This window comes from Tamandua tetradactyla, chromosome 18, assembly GCF_023851605.1.
Source record: "Tamandua tetradactyla isolate mTamTet1 chromosome 18, mTamTet1.pri, whole genome shotgun sequence".
Lineage (NCBI taxonomy): Eukaryota > Metazoa > Chordata > Mammalia > Pilosa > Myrmecophagidae > Tamandua > Tamandua tetradactyla.
Window position 1 is genome coordinate 5175765 of NC_135344.1, and position 17614 is coordinate 5193378.

Sequence of the window (17614 nt, forward strand, 5' to 3'; positions counted from 1 at the left end):
AAAAGGGTTTTATCTCAAAATAAATGGGCAAAGGAGGGTTTTGGTACTTTAGTTTAATTTTTCAGAGTACTGTTTTGTCATAATGCCCATCTTTTCCACATGGGAGACTATTGAGGCCCCTTGAGAGAATTCCATTTATAAAGTAAATCATTAACCTTCCACTGAGGAAAAAATAATAAATACAAGCTTTGAATTCAAATCAACTGTTAATACCCTAATGTGTTTCCCTACAAAATGATCCCTTGATAATGAATCTATTAAAATGATACCACAAGGGCAGGCAACAGCGGCTCAGTGGCAGAGTTCTCGCCTGCCCTGCTGGAGACCCGGGTTTGATTCCCGGTGCCTGCCCATGTGAAGAAAAAAAGAGATACTACATTATCTTTCTCAGTTTTTGTCTCTCTAGTGATTCATTGATTGTAACAGGGCTGGAGACTTTGAGCAGCAAGCAAGAGCTAGAATAACCCAAATGCTCCCAAACGCGGCATCACGCATCCTTGGTGACACTTCCCTGTTGTTTTTAGGCACGTTATTGTCTGTATTCATAGAATATGAATATATTCTTTTGAGCATAAATAATGGCTCCTGGTAAACTTCAATATGCGTAATCATTGAAAGAAATTTCCTACTAAGAGTCCTTAATATTGTTGATTGATTAAGTTTCTTCATTTCAGGTAAGAAAGAATGAAAACTGTATTTCTAGAGAGAGCACAGCTTTAAGTCATTAATTCAGCATATTAGAACAAAATGTTCCAAAATTCTGAAACCTGAAGTGGCACCCCCAGATCCTCCTCTGATCTGTAACCCAGGGCAGCCTCTTCAGCCAACTGTCCTTGGATTCTTTGTTTGAAAGAATGGAGCTGATGATTTAATGATGTGGTTGTGAAAGTCGAATAAGAAAGCAAGTAGTTTACTAATCTACAGACAAGGCACTGGTGGTCAGAGCCTTATAACTATGAAGCTGCTGGAAGTGAAAGTTTCCCACCGACTTAGACCGTCAAACCCTCCATTTAACCGATGGTCCACTAATTCATACTTTCCACTCCAAACGCGGAATATGTAAATATGATTCCAGCGCAGGCTCTAGAGATCCCACATTCCCATTTGCCCCCGCTCACTGGGGCCCACAGAAATTCGTTCATTGTGTGCCAGGGCCAGCTTTTTGCGGGGGCTTAGGCCAGAGACCCTGAGACCCCGAAGCAAGCTGAGAGGTTGCAGCCTAGAGCCTTCCTTACTTTATTGTGGTGACTGCTTCTGTGATAAGAGGGTATGCGTTGTCCATGTGATGAAATGGTAAAGCCGTTGAAGATTTCATACAGAGCTAGAAATTTGTTTTTTGCCATTTAAAAGAAGCATCCTAGCAGACATATTTACACATAAAGAGGGTCCTGAAACCAGGTGCTGGGTAGACAGATTCTGGGCCTTCAAGGTCAAAGAGGTAAGGTGATAAGCCATAAAATACCACATCTATATATCTGTAACTCTAAATGCTACAGGTGTACTTTCAGAAAGTATTTCATTTGAGCTTTAGATTAGCTCTGCAAGCTCTGTTGGGTTCAAGATGATGACATAAAATCTTTCTAGGCCTTTCTTTCACCCCAAGATTTAAAAAAATTTTTGAAAGATTAGGAACAAAAAAGCACCAGTTTCAATGGCTCAAGGAGATGTGTGGAACCCAAATCAATGGAGAAAGAAAGTTGCTGGAAGACTAACACATGACTGAGTAACCAAGGGAAGGGATCCCCGCCTGCCTCGGAGCTGGGGGGAGCGCCGGTCCACCCCAGAACCCCAGAAAGGTCCCAGAGTCCAGGTGCCAGTTTTCACCTGAGGGACGTTCGGAGCCACCTGCTGCCTGTCCAGTCACACAGCCAGGCCCTTCCAGCTCAGGAGACGGAGCTGCTGCTCGACACAGAATTCAGGCAGGAAGCCTGCAGCCGCAGGGCAGGGGAGGCAGGCTGCGTTCATCACGAACCAACATGAAACCACCCGGCACCGGGCAACTGCCCAGCCAGAGCCCCAGTCAGAGCCCCAGCCCCAGCCGGAAACGGGAGACTCTTTCTTCGAGATGCTAAAGCACTACAGAGAAAAGACAAAGAGATCCAAGCTGTTGGGAGACTCAAGTAATAAGTCACTCCAAAGACATACTGGCTTGGCTCGCCCCACCCTGACAGTTTTCACCATGTCTGCATAAATAAGGGCAGTCACATAACACCACATGTTTGAGAATAGACACAAGTCAAACAAATAGAAAAAAGTAAAGGGGCCCTTGGGAAGCAGGGAAAATGCAATATCACCCCTAGAAGCTAAGGTCAGCCCCCAATCTGTAGCCATCAAAAAAAATTGAGACCGCCCACCTGCAAACTGGGAACTGAGTTCCACTGGCACCCAGGTGAGTAGAGAAGTATGCTCTTCCCCAGAGTCTCCAGATGGACTGGCGTCCAGACTTCTGACCCACAGAATTGTGAGATGGTAAACGTGTGTGGTTTTAAGCCACTACGTCTGTGGTAATTTGTCACTGCAGCAGTAGAAAGTTAATTTGATACCCATTTAAGAACCGAAATTTATCTTTCTCCAGAATTTCTGACGGAGGCTTCTCTAACCTCACGGCTCCCTTGGCTGCCTCAAGGCCAGGCACACAGTTATTAGCATGTACAGGGACTGGGTAATGTGTCAAGATGTGCCCTGCCCAAAGGACGACCAAGTGCTGCTGCTTCTATTTGTCAGCTGTTCTTCTTTGCTTAACTCTTCTCTCGCGCTTAGGCTTTGCGTCTCAATACTTGCAAAATGATTCCTTCTAATGACTCTGTTTCAGGCTTCACACTTAACTTAGAAGGAGCAGACGGGCTCAGATTTCTTACTTTGCAACTTCATTTTGCAGTTATTTTACTTAGCTCTCCTTTGATTTGCATGGTCCCGCTGCAGCAATATAAGGCTGGAACAGGTCATGCAAAAATGTGACCTGTTCAGGAGGGCCAAATGCCACCCTGCTGTCTCAAGTGAATCTGTCACTTAGAAAAGAGAGAGTGAGGGGTCCCCAAGACTCTCTCATCAGTGCTGAAGTTTACAGGCAGCCAATTTTCCAGGCTTTGTCTAAGCTATGGAGTCAAGCTGAATGTGAGTATTTTAGAGGGAGCTCAGTTTTAGCATTCTGTGCTGCATCCTTTCTTCAAGCCCTTGTGTCTTCTCTGGTCATATCTCAGGCCGAGCTCACAGTATCCTCTGTGCTTAGCACTTGCTGGATACAGGTCTCAGAGTCAAGCTCAGTCCCTTCCAATCTCTTTTCCATGGTGCTATCATAAATGCTTCCTTAAAATGCAAATACTGTCATTTCACTTTCCTACTTACAACCTTCAGTAGCCCCAATTACCTACAGAATAAACTCCAAACTCTTCCTCAGAACCCACCTGGTTCATGGTGGGAACCCTGCCTTGTTCAGTGGCTTCCCATCTTCATTCTCTGCTTGCACTTGGCACTGCGTTCACACATCCTGATGCCTGGCCCATTTCCACACAGCGATTATGTGTGTGAATCTGACAGATTCCCAAGGGCTCGGGGTCCCCTTTCTCTCAATGTGAAATGGAATACCCCCACTTGGGGCACTGCACCGCGTTAATATTCCCAGCTCAGCCTCTCTCAGTACCTTACAGGGTTTTCTACATCTCCATCTTCTATTAAACTGGGCTTCAGGAGGACTGGGCCTGCATCATGCTCATTGCCAGTGAAGGAAAGAATCGGCTGAAGCTGATTTCTAAAGGTCTGATGGAGAAGGAGACTCAGGGCAAGTGGGATTTCACTGTCAGGAAAGCAGAGGATCAGAAAAATACACGGAAAGATTGTACACCAGCTACCTAGGCAGCATGAACACAGAACTTCCTTTTTTCCCTCTGCATTTTCTGATTGAAGAGAAGAAAAAGGGAACTTGGAAAGGCAAGTATACCCTTTTCTCACTAAACTGGGCACTAACTTGACTTTTAAAAATCATTTCTTTTCCTATTCAAAACACTAATAAAGGAACTTCTTGGTTAGTCTCTAAAATTCACTGGAATTAATGAGTGCGGAAAAGGCAGGTGTTTTATAGGACGCCAGAGGTGGTGTGGGAACATGATAGCATGGGTAGTTTCATGAGTCACTGATGATGACATAAAGGACAGCCCAGAAATAGTGACAATGGCAACTTCTGTTACAAGGAAGGCGTCCATGATGGGTTCAATGCTGTCTTTTGTATTTGGAGCCACGGCAGAGACTTTTTCACAGCATTCAGCATCATGGATGCACACATGAAAACCACATCAGTTTTCAGTACACCCCTGCCAGAGGGGCTAAAACAAAAAAGCAATGACAACACCTAATGCTGGTGTGGATATGGAGAAACACTCACTCATTCATCACTGGTGGGAATGTAAAATGTATAGTCACCCTGGAAAATAGTCATTTCCCTAAAACAGCTAAGTATGCAATTGTAATATGACACAGCATTTATACACTTGGACATTTATCCCAGGGAAATGAAAATTTTTTCACACAAAAACTGTACACCAATGTTCTAAGAGCTCTGCTTTTAATAGTCAAGTCTAGAACCAACCCAGCTGTCCTTCAATAGAGGAACAGCTGAACAAACTGTGGGGCAGCCGTACCACAGAATAATATGTAGCACCAACTTGGATGAATCTCCATGAGTTATGCTGTTCTAGTTTGCTAGCTGCCAGAACGCGATATACCAGAAATGGAGTGGCTTTTAAAAAGGGGAATTTAATAAGTCACTTGTTTACAGTTGTAAGGCCGAGAAAATGTCTCAATTAAAGCCGGTCTATAGAAATGTCCAATCTAAGGCATCCAGGGAAAGATACCTTGGTTCAAGAAGGCTGATGAAGTTCAGGGTTTCTCTCTCAAGTGAGAAGACACATGGCGAACACAGTCAGAGTTTCTCTCTCATCTGGAAGGGCACATGGTGAACACAGTATCATCTGCTAGCTTTCTCTTCTGGCTTCCTGTTTCATGAAGCTTCCCGGGAGGCATTTTCCTTCTTCATCTCCAAAGGTCACTGGCTCGTGGACTCTCTGCTTTGTGGTGATGCAGCATTCTCTGCTCTCTCTGAATCTCCTCCTCTTTATAGGACTCCAGTAAACCAATCAAGACCCACCCAAATGGGTGGAGACATGTCATCACCTAATCCAGCTTAACAACCACTCTTGATTAAATCACATCTCCAGGGAGATGATCTGATTACAGTTTCAAACATACACTATTGAATAGGGATTATTCTACCTTTATGAAATGAGATTTAAATTAAAACATGGCTTTTCTAGGGGACATACATCCTTTCAAACCAGCACATAGGCTGAGTGAAAAGAGCCTAACCAGAAGGTTACATTCTGTACAATTCCATTTATGTAACATTTTGAAATGATAAATGAAATGAAGGACAGCTGAGTGGTTGCCAGGGGTTAGGGTGGGTACAGAGGGATGGAGGGAGGTAGAAATGGTTATGAAATGGAAACATTACATTTTGAAATGATAAATGAAATGAAGGACAGCTGAGTGGTTGCCAGGGGTTAGGGTGAGTACAGAGGGATGGAGGGAGGTAGAAATGGTTATGAAATGGAAACTTAGGTGGTTGGAACTTTGAGTATCTTGAATGCTGGAGGTGCACACAAGAACCTAAACATGATAAAAGTGCACAGAGTTTAAAACACACCCACTCACACATATAAATGAGTGTAAGTAAACTGGGGAGCTCTGAACAAGGTCAGGGCGCTGTATAATGTCAACCTCCTGACCAGGGCTGACACTATACCACAGGCTTGCAAAATGTAACCTTTGAGGAAAAGTGAGCAAAGTGTCCTAGGGATCTAGGACATATTACATGTGAAGATAACATCTGTATTTTCACAATAACGTCTGTATTACTACAACTGCATGTGAACCTCCAATTATCTCCATAAAAATTTTAGTTGAAAATAATGAAGTAGTGGCCATGAGCTCACCCAAGGTTCCGAGTGGTGTACCAGGAGGCAGCAGTCGTCACTGCTTCTTGAGGGCGTTGGAAGTTGGTCACATAGATCTTGCGTCCACCGATTCTAGAATGCCCTAGAAGGTCTGCCCACTCTCGTGTCATCAAGCTCAGTGGGCACCAATATGCCTTATCTAGAATCTGGGAAACGCAGAGGGCTTGAAACCTAGGAACCTCAGCTCTGACTGCCCCAGATACACACGTGCAGCTCTGAAAGCCAAGGCCGGGGGAAGCCTGGCTATCTCTGAGCAGCAAATAGGCCAGAAAAAGTGAGCCAGAAATTATCAGGAAGAAGCAAAAGGCAAGAGGAGAGGCCAAGCTGCAGGAGAAGCAGGCTCAGGAGCCAAGCTCTGGCCAGAAGGCAGGATGTCCTAGGAGCCCCCATGCTAAGCTTCCCAAGAGTTAAATAACGAAATGCCATGATAATCAACAATAATGGCTAAAAACTTGATTATAACACTTACATTTTTATTGAAATATACATACATTTTAGTAAATTCAACCAAATTGGTCAATACGTCCTTTTTTTTTTGCAGAGAAATCTTCTTATCAGCCAATGTATCCAAATGTGACTCTTATTATCCTAAGCAGGGAGATTTTGTCAACCAATGTTCACTTTTAGATAGAAAGTCGTTGTTTCTACAATTTGTTCAGCACTTGGTATACTGAGATTACACTTCCTACATCAGCTACTGATTATTTAAGTATTAACTTTTATCATGTTTCTAGCAATAAATGCTACCCAAAAGATCTAAAAAAAATGTGATGGGAGGTAACATAACTAAATGTATCATTTATTAAAAATTAGCCTCAAAGTTTCTCTGTTCATGAGTTATTTTCACATGTAATATTGCAAAGTGTCTCTGGGCATGTGGAATGAAATAGCACCAAAAGGAAGTCACTCATATTTCTAAACTGGGTTTTCCCTCACTTTCCAAGGCTGGTGTTAAATGAATGTCTTATGTTACTGTTATTAATTCTCATTCTTTACAGTTCTATTATCTGCAAAATAATAGCACAATAAAACTCTTGCCATCTCATACAATAGACAATACAAGAAAATATAATTAATCCCTAATATACTTAACTGTAAAATGTATACTATTTTGCATCAAAAATTCTCAAAACCCATCACACATCTCCCTACTTCAGTGAGTGATATCATTCCCTAAACATAATACAACATTTTCTTGAGAAGTCATAGATGTGTTTTGGATAAACACATGGAACTTTTTATACAAAGAGTTTAATAAAATATATTACAGGTATGCATGCTGGTAATACAGTTTTAGGATCAAGTAACCACTGCCGTGTGAGCTAGTGCCTTTAAAAATTTTCTGGCATCACCTTTTTCTGGAAACACTGTGGAGTGCTTCCCTCCAGGCTCCTTTGGCAGGAGAGCATGGCTGCCCTTTCCTAGATAAAGTGAAAGCCCCAGCAGCCTTCCCCACTGTGCCCTCCTCCTCCTCAGTGTCTTATTACCTGTTAATTACTGTTCCTTAACTCCACGACAGAATTAAAACTCAGTCCAGTAGTAGTCCTGCCCTTTCAAATCAAATTCAGCTGTTATTCCGTGTTTGGGCCCCCTGCCTTCATCGCCGTGTCGCTGTATGCTGTGATGAGTTGTCAGTTAGGACTGGTAGCACCTGCTCCGGTGAGCCTCCATTGAGTAACAAACCCAAACCTGGAGGCATAAACCTAGCCGCGGTTCTGTCCGTCAGGAATCTGGACGGGTGCATGGGGGAAGCAATGAATTTGCTCAGATGATCCCAGTTAGTCCTCCTACTGTAAATAGGAAAATGAAACCTCGGGCTCATAACGTGGCTGGTGAGCATATAATACTTCGTCCGTGGAGAGTAGCTAGTCAGCTAAATGCCTTAACTCCAGTGGGAATGGGGGCTTCGAGGCTGCAGTGTCTGGGACCTCTGACGGGGAGGCACGGGCAGCTGCTGGGTCGGGCAGGTGGGGGGTGCCAGGAGCAGCTGGGTGGGGACAGCGGGGCCCCGAGGACCTGCTTCGAGGCGTCCGCCTCTGGCAGTGGGGCCAGCACCGGGAGAGGACGGACCCTGGCCAGCTTGATGGCTGGCTCCCCCAGGAAAGAGCGTCCCAGAAGCACCAGGCTAAAGGCTGGGGACGCTTCTACGCTGGGGGTCATGGAGCTTCACTCCCCAAAGTCCACCGGATAGGCAGGGGCCGGGGGAGTGGAGGGGTGTTAAAGGGTACGCGGCAGTTCTTTAATGTCCACCCCCGCCCCACCGTAGCAACGTGGGTTTGTGCTCTTTAGGGAAAATTTTGCATCATCGTCAATGTCAGTGCTGTAAGAAGGAATGGACACAAAGATACTAGAGAAGGGCTTTCTCCAAACCCGGTTAATATTAATTTTAATATTATAACTTCATAAACATAATATGAATGTTTGTGTATCTCATCATTTCAGGGCCAAGCCCAAGAAATTTCGGAATTGGTTGCATTTACGTTCTGTTCCGTATCTTGTGCCAAACTCACATAGTGAAACGTGTTCAGTTCCCCCATCTGCGGTCCCGCGTGGCAGGCGTTAGCTGGCAGGAGGGCTAGGGGCTTTGAATCCAAGTAGGCACGGGGGCCCCGGCCCCGCAGTCCGGCTCCCGGGGTCTCCGGCCATTCCCCCGCCTGCTGGCCTCGGGTGGCCTCGCCGGTTCGCACAGCGCACCCGCCAGCGCGGCTCCCCACGCCCCCGCCCAGCGCCCCCACGCCCGCTCCCCACCAGGGAAGGCAGAAGCCCACCAAAGTTCACCTCCCGGTCGCCGTGGCTCCTTGCTGCGAGACACAGAGCTTCGAGCCAACACGTCTGAATTTTCTCACAGTTGGAGCTCGAAACCACCTGAAATCCTCGGCTGCGGGCCGGGCCCCTCGGCTGCTAGGTCACCATCAAGCTGCCGTTCACACCTGAGTCTGGTACAGACGAGAGCAGACTCCAATCATCAGCCCCGCGCTGAGACCTAGTGATTGGAGGGCGGTGTTGGAACCCTGCTGTAAAAGGACAATAGATGAAATGAAACCAGAATAACGAAACTTTGATTTTTTGTCTTGAAACATTTGGAATTGCAGGGACAGGCCCATGGAGAATAAATACCATCATTTTCCAGAAGATAAGGAATAAACAATGTATAAGTTCAAAAATGTCTTCATGAGATAATTCCATAGTTTAAAAAATTGTATTTAAAAATTATAAGTAAAAGAATATATTAAAAAATAAAGACATAAAACTAGCTTTGCATCGATCCTCACCCCATTCTCACATCAAATCTGTCCTTTTGCTCTTATTTTCCTTCTCATGAACAACAGGTGCTGCCACTATTCTATGTAATTATTTCCTTTTATCATTTGTTCGGTGACTGAGGAGATAGCATGGGCTTTCAGACGAGACAAGCTTGGTTCAAGTTTGAATCAACCAGAGCAAGGCTCTGAGTCCTTCTACCCAGCCATCTCCATACGCTTATCTGAGCTGACTCTAGGACAGTCCCTGGCTGTTGGCCCACACTGAACCTTAATCATCCTCTCTGTCTCTCTTTTTCTCTCTCTCTCCCCACACATGCACACACGCCCATGTGTGCACACACACATGCCCACAAGCACACACATACTCACATACACACTCCAATGTGCCTCTTTTACTGGGTAAACCCAGGTTTACTGGGTGAACAAATTTACTAAATCACCCAGCTGAAGTTAGCCCAGTGGCTCCACTGCCCACAGGAGACAGCCCCGCTGGCTCCCTCTCGCTGTCCCGAGAGCCTGGCTCTGTAGCATGTGCCACTTGGAACATCTCAGCGCCCAGTCGCCCTGCCACGCTGCCCTTTCCAGCTTCACGGGCCCTCCTAGGTGCCCACATAACCCCAGTACTTCTCTGTCTTCACTTCTGGCACCAGCAGCTCCATCTGCCTGACGCGCTCTCTCCCAACTTTTTCTTGACCAGTTGCTTCTTATCTGTTACATCTCAGCCTTCTTCCTCTTGAGAGGAGTCTCCCCGCCCACTCTCCCTAAAGCAAGTCTCTGTTGAGCCCCTCAAAAGAGGGCAACCCGCAGTGTGCATTGACTCTGGTTGTTTGCCAGTTTGATTGCTTCTTGCTTTTCCCTCCTCCAGCACTTTGGAAACCATGGCCCTTGGACAAAATCCAGCTCCTCACCTGCTTTTGTGCAGCCTGCAAGTAAAGAATGGTTCTTAAACGTCTAGATGGATGGGAAAAAGTCAAGAATAACATTGTATGACCCATAAAAATCATACGAAGTTCAAATTTCAGTTTCCGGAAATAAAAGAATTTAGCAACACAGCCACACCCATTTGCTTGGGTGCCGTACGACTGTCGCCTTCGCACCGCAACGCCAGAGCGGAGCAGCTGCGGCAGAGGCGCGGCAGGCAAGAAGCCCAGGGGAGGCGCCGCCCACTCTGCCCGGGCTTGGCACAGCGCCTCCTCGCAGCCAGCGGCGACGCGAGACTCCTGCGCACAGCAGGCATCTCCGTTCTTCTCTGCAACAAGAGCAACAAAGAGTGACAGCAAAGAACATTTCTTTTGTTGATTCTGAAATGGTTTTGATTCCAAATCACACCAATATTTCATGTACCACTACAAAAATAACGTTACCAATTAAAGTGATACAATGCTTTCCTGTCAATTCCAGTTGCTCTTTCATTCTTATTTAGAGAGATCCCTTAGATGTACATTTTCATTAAATAAAATCAATGTATTTATTAATAATAAACAATAAATTAATTCATTTATTAATAAATAATACATTAAAATAAATTGGTCAAGGCATTCCTAAAACCGCTTCACATTTGGAAGCTGACTATTCTGGATCACTCTTGATTCTTATTCCTCAGTACCCACATTCTTTATGATCATAGCAGGCGTTCACCATCTCATCACAGCATTTCTTAAACGATTGACTGTGATAAGAAGTTCTCAAATTAACATCACTGCTGATACCCCATCTGCAAGTTGTTAGATGGACCTTTTCTTTTTCATTTTATCAGTGAAAGTCAGAGAAGATTCTAGACCTAATCCAGCTTGTTTCTTTCCTCCAATGCTCTAAAACAACTTGCTGGCTGAAATGTCAAGAGCTTGTGGGATCCAGTGAGCACCCCAGGACACGTCACTCCACTTTTAAACAACCTTATTCTTTACCTGCTCAGGTGCATGCTCATGAAAATGCACCCAGCACTAGCCTGGGTTTCTCATCCATTCCAGACGGCTTCTCTCCATTAAAGAACCACCAGTCTCAGTGTTTCCTTAGCCCTGGAAGCTTTCTCTCTAAGGGAAAGACTTCTTTTTTCACGTTTCTCTGCAATTTCCTCCTATGGGTGTGAATTTCCTTCCCCGAAGGAGGGAATTGTTTACCAGGCAGTGCACATACCTCACCTGGAACTGTGGCTGCAGGAACAGCTCTGGTCAAGTCCGGACAGGTGTCCACTTCACGACGGCCACCCAAACAGTGGTGACTGCAGACTGGCATCGACTGGGGGACACATCCACATTTAAGGATGTTAAAGGGGAAGAAAGGGAACATATTGAGAAAAATGACATATGATACTAATTAACATTTTGAGCGTTTATTATGTCCCAGGCACTTTTCCAAGTTGGTTATATTTATATAATACATATTATTTACGTACTTATCAAATTGTTTTAGCTTACCAACCCTGGATAGCAGGTAGTACCATTGTCTCCATTTTACAAATGACGAACAAGGAATGTTCAATAATTAAGAAGCATCTGATGCCCAAGAATGGTTTTACACATGTCAAACACAGTATCATCTGAAAGAGAAAAAATTAAAGCACAGAATATTTCAAATAGAAAGAAGTGTTTTTTCAATAAGCTCTCCCACTAGGGCTGCCAAATAAAAAGCAGACCACCAAGTTAAATTTGAATTTCAGGTTAACAATGAATGCTTTTTTTTTAGTATATCTATGTCCCAAACAATACTTGAGGTATATTTATACTTAAAAAACGTATTCATTGTTTGAATAAATAGCTGTTGTCCTGGATTTTTATTTGCAAATCTGGAAACCCTGTGTCCCTTCAAGGCTAAAGTGCATCCCTGAGCATCTTGACAAAAGCTTGCTTCTGCTCCAGTGGAAGGATAAGTCCATGTACTTTGAGCATAGCTAGCACGTTGCATATTTTTACCAGAGCACACCCAGCATTTCACATGCAGATGCCTTATGTATATGACCAGCTGTCTCAGAACCTGACTGGATAGCCTAGTTGCCTTATTAAGCAGATGAGTGCATTCAGGAGGAAGGAGGGACATTTCCCAGGCCACACTGGAAATAAGCAGTGAAATCAATATGGGAACACATTTCTTTCTGGCCACAGAAGCCGTGATCTGCCCAGCTCTGCCATGGACTTTCTCACCAGGCTGTCTGCGCCATTTTCCCAGGTGGACGTCATGGCTCCCCGCCCAGCTTGGCTGCAGCAGTGGGGACCACTGTCAAAACCGAGGGGTGGCACTGTGCGTGGCACAGTGCACTTGGCATTGCCTCTAACCGCCGTTCCTGTGGCGCCGGGTAGACATAGCAGCCCCATGTCCCCCCCAGGCACCCACAAAGACAAGCAATCCATGCTCATTTCACATCCTAATGGAAAGCCAAGCGTACAGATCAATAGGTATGTGTTTTTCACAGGGTATAGAGGGACATCCATTAAGTAAAAACATTCACTTTAAGGTCACAGGTATTGAACCCATAGATTTTTGCTCCCAGGTTGTTGACTTAAAGCCAGACTTGACAGATAGTGACCAAAATAAGGCTCAAGCTCCGAGCTTAGGATCTTCAAGATACTTTTGGCATTTCTGAATCATGTTATTGCTTGTTGAAATCGTTATTGTTTTATGATTAAATCAAAAGCAGAAGTACAAGAAGAATGTGTCACGGACACCTGGGTCTTACCACTCGCCTGCCTCCACCTCATTGCCGTCATTTCGTTCTTTACGTTGCATCCGAGTGACCGCCCAAAACACACATCAGTCAGAGCACCAACATTCATGATTTCCCACTGCCAAATTCTAAAGGTCAAGCTCCTTGGAACGTACTCCTGAGGCCCCTCCACTGGCTGGTTCCACTCTTCCTGGTCTCCCTCCCTGACCCCGCGCCGTCCCCATGCACTGAAGGACCCAAAGGACATGCTCAGAGCGATGGAGCACTGCTGAGGAGCTCATTCTTTTGAGCCTGAATAAGACAAAAATGACTTTATTCAACCCAAGACCATGATCGTTGAGATGACATTTATCACGGTCTACCATAAATAAGAAGGCTCTCCACTGACTCTCAGCATTTTGACCTATGGCCCTTCCCTCCTGGAACTGCTCATGGGCAAGACGCTTGGGTCAGGGTGCTAAGATGTGTGGGTGAGTCCTGAGCGAGCTGGCCACAAAGCCCAGTTGTGGGGGGGTGGTTAAATCCAACGATAAACCACGCTTTGAGAAAATGTTCTCCAGAAGGTTGGAGGGGAGGAGGGTTAAACTGACTGCTGAGCGTCCATGCCGGGTGCTGCCTGAGGACAAATAAAGCACAACCTCTGCGTTCAAGGAACTACGTAGCCGACACAAGCAGCACACGTAAGGCAGAGACCATGAGGAAACGGCTGCGTGGCCGTGAGAAAGACACCTGCACACAGCTCCCAGGCGCTGGAGACGCGTGGCATCAGGCAGTCTCGGGAGCCCAGAAGCCCCCGCCTCTCCCCACCTCCCTCCCACCCACCCCAGCCAGCAGAGTCCTGGCTTTGTTCGAGTTTAGCACCCCCTTGTACCTCGGCCCACAACATCTTCTGGAGAATTAAAGCCATCAGGACACTCCCCTCCCATCTGCGTGCCAGGCTCAGGACAGGCATGTGGCCCAGTTTTGGCCAAGGGTGGTGATCGGATGGGGAAGCTGCGGGAACCATTTCCTCCGTCCCATGGAGAGAGGCGGGTGGGGAAGGCTGGCTTCCAGCCCCCGCTCCTGCTGTTCCTGGGTGTGAGAGGGGAGCTGCACAGCCACCCTGCTGTGGCAACGGGGACTTGTGGGAGGGGACACTGACCCGTGGGGACCGGTGAGGGGGGTGGAGGATGGCGAGGATCATGTCCGCCCAGGGCCTGGGGCTGCCCCCCGGGAGCTCCCTTAGGGGGTGCTTTTCCCACGGTTGAAGACAGGGGGATCTGCACCTCCTGCTGGGAGTTGCTGAGACCACCCTCATGAGCACCCGGCTCCAACTCCCACGGCCCAGTAGGTGGGAAGAGGTGGGGAGGCAGAGGGAAACTGGGGTTCCAAGTAGAGGAAAGGTGGGACAGCTGCCTGGCCTGGAGCTGCAGGCATCCCTGTTGGCCATAGACGCTGCCCCGAATTTTCCTGGAGGACGCTGGGCTCTCAGCTAGGGGTGGAACGTTCTCTGCAGGCGAGCATAGGGCGGCCAGCTTTCCCCATGGCACCGCATCTAGGGGTGCTTCCCCATCCTCTCCCACGTGCAGCCAAACGGCAGAAGGGTCAACCATGAAGGCAAAAAATAAAAGTATGTGTCATATATTGGTTCAAGAGATGAGTAAATGCAACTGCAGATTTCTAGCACTTTATCAGAACAAACTGCTATACCCAGTGCTATTTTCGCCCAAAAGTGTGCCATCTCTGGTAGAATCTGAGTTTGCTTAATGACATGTAGCAAATATGTTTTTCAGTGGTTTTTTTCCACTGCTTTAGTTACTATTTCAACCTTGAAATATGAGGATGATAAAGTGTCAGTTTAAAGATTAGACTCCACTTCATCAAACAGTTTCCTGGGATATACTAACTCCCAGAAATCGTAAGAGGTGTTTGCTTATTACACGAGAAAATAAAATGTCCTACAACTCATGATAGTGAATGATAGGATGGATAAAAGTTAATAACATTTTTAAAGGACAGCAAAATATAAGTAAATTCAAGATTTGATGGTATAAATAATGATTGAAATATAGATATTTAGATATATTTTATAAGTATCTCTGAGATTATGTAGTGAATGCGATTTAAAAATATTTAAGCTGTTTCTAAAGATGCAGCATTTATACAATCAATGCATAAAATTAGATGTTTATGCAATAGAATAAGGATTTTATACAGAATGCCAAAGTTCAGGGTCTTTAATAGAATTTTTGATATCTTCCTGGAATTTTGTGGAATATAATGAGGTCAAACTTGTTCATTTAATCTCCTTTTGTCTGTGCCATGCCTAGTCCTGGCTGGTCTTCTAGACGAACCCGTGTTCAGATCAAGGTCAAAAAGTAGTTTAGTGGATCAAGACTAATCTGCGTCTTTTGGAAAATCGATTAAAAAATCTATGCCCAACCCAGAACACTTTGTATAACACTTCAATCATTTATACCAAGAAACTGAACTCAGTATAACTTGATTAAATGATAGCTAAGGAAATGCAAAATCTGCTACTGATGGAAACTACAGATGCAGGTGATAATAGCAATGTTTATTTTTTAAAGATCTAATGGAGCAGAGTGTTAAAATGGGAAGTAATGTGATCTCAGAGGAGAGAGGTCAATAACATCTAGGCTGGGACAACACGGCGGGGCCTCCGTCCTGGCTCACTGTGCACAGTATTGACACCGGCTCTTCTTCTGTATTCTAGAGCCCAGAAGGCTGAGCTGCGCTAGAGAGAGTGAGAGTGACCAACACGCAGTGCTAGTGGACGCTGTCCTTCAGGGGACTCTTTAGGGGTAAGAGCACAGCAGAGGGCCTGGACTATGTCCTCATGAAGGGCCATTTGGAGAAAGATGGTTCAGCAAAAGGAGCTTACATAAAATAAGCAGAAAGCCAAGGAGAAGTCCAGAAGGGCCTGGTTTGGTGAACCAAGTGTTCTAGAAAAGGAGACAGAAGAAGTCCGCTGGGTTTGGTGCTTGGAAAGGTGCCCCTGGACCATGCATGGCAGAGCTACCAGAGCGACAGAGACAGAGACCCAACGCGGCCAGGTGAGAAGCAGGGAGGACAGAAGGGAGATGGACGCAGTTGTCTTGTCTTCCACGCAACTTGGGTTTTAAAGAAAAGAACACATACAGGGAAATTGTTTCCACCGGTGTGGACGGATCACATAGCTGCAGGTGCGGGAAAGGAGTGAAGAGGGGCAGACTGAACTTACAAGAGAGAAAGGAAATAAACCAGGAGACCAAAGGCTGGAGCGGGAGGCGGGTGAGCCCTGCGCAAGGAAGAGGCTTCCCCCCTGCAGAGGAAAGGCCAGGCGGGCACAGGGTCAGCAAGTCTCTACCCGGGAGGGTAGGATTAAGGCTGTGGGCGCGGTACCCGACGGCAGCGCAGCCGTGGGGCGGGTACGTTTAAGGCCACGCGAAAGGTAAAGCAGCAGGGAGAGCCCAGCCCAAGAACAGGACTTAGCGGAGCCGATCCGAGCGACACCCCGCCACGAGCTGGCTGCGGGACGGGGCAGCTGCCCGCACTCCATGTGCCCTACTTCCATTTGTATAATGACATCCAGTGGCCCCGAGGGGAATTCACAGACATATTTCTTCCCCTGGACTCGTGAGGTCCATATGTGCAGAGCAGGCATTCCTACAAGTAATGACTTCTGGCCACGTGGCTCGGGGGCTGGTGTCGGTGCTGTCGTGTTCCGTTACTAGTGTTTTCTGAGCACACACAAGGACCTGGGTACCGCTCCAAGTGCTTTCCTCACCTGAACTTGTAACCTTCACGATGACCTTGAGCGGGTGACAGCATTCCTGTTGTACAGGGGAGGGGACTGAGCGCCCAGGGACAGGATCCTGCGCACGAAGCCGCCCACCCCTGCTGCCCCTGCCGGGCCGATTGTGTGCCCATCGCTGGGCATCTCACCGCATAACTCCTCATGGCAGCCTGTTTTTCAGACTGTTAATATTTGCTAAAGAAGGTTCTTTGGCTGAAGCAAAGAGAAACTTGGAAACGGTTTATTGATTAGTTTTTGTATGCTTATTTCCCCCATAACATCGGTTTAGATTTGCTCCCTTTCACAGAAGGGTGGGACAAGAGATACAAGCAGGTGAAGTCACAGAATCTATCAGAATCAGGGGTCTCTGGTCTGCAGCTTTCACACACTGGGTGGTGGAATTCGAGTCAAGCTGGACTCCAGCACTGCAGCCCCAGGCAGGGGTGACAGAGCAGGTGGGTCACTCTGCCGGACGAGACCTGGCACATGCTGGGGTGGTGACAGCAGGCAACAGGGGGCCTAAAAGGGTATAACCTTGTGTGTCACAAACTGAGCTGAAGGCCATGGTGAGGGATCCCAAAGTAGCAATCCTCACACCTGCAGAGGGAGAGCTGGGACCGTACCACCCCGCTCAGCACTTGGGGACACCTGGGCCGCAGGTGTTGAATTTGCAGTCACTATAGGGACTAGCAGCTTCTCTCAGGTGAGTGAGTTCTGGGTTCCAAACACTGAAAGTGGAGAGGCTTGAGTCTCTCTGGGTCTCCGGCTGCTGGCAGTGAAGTGAACAATGGAGGGCACGCTGAGTCTCCAGCGCTCAGGGAAGGCCGAGGGGCTCCCGACACCTGGCAGCAATTGTCACGGATGTCCGCCAAGGCCCCCTGTGGGCAGGCACTGCTGAAAGGGCTTT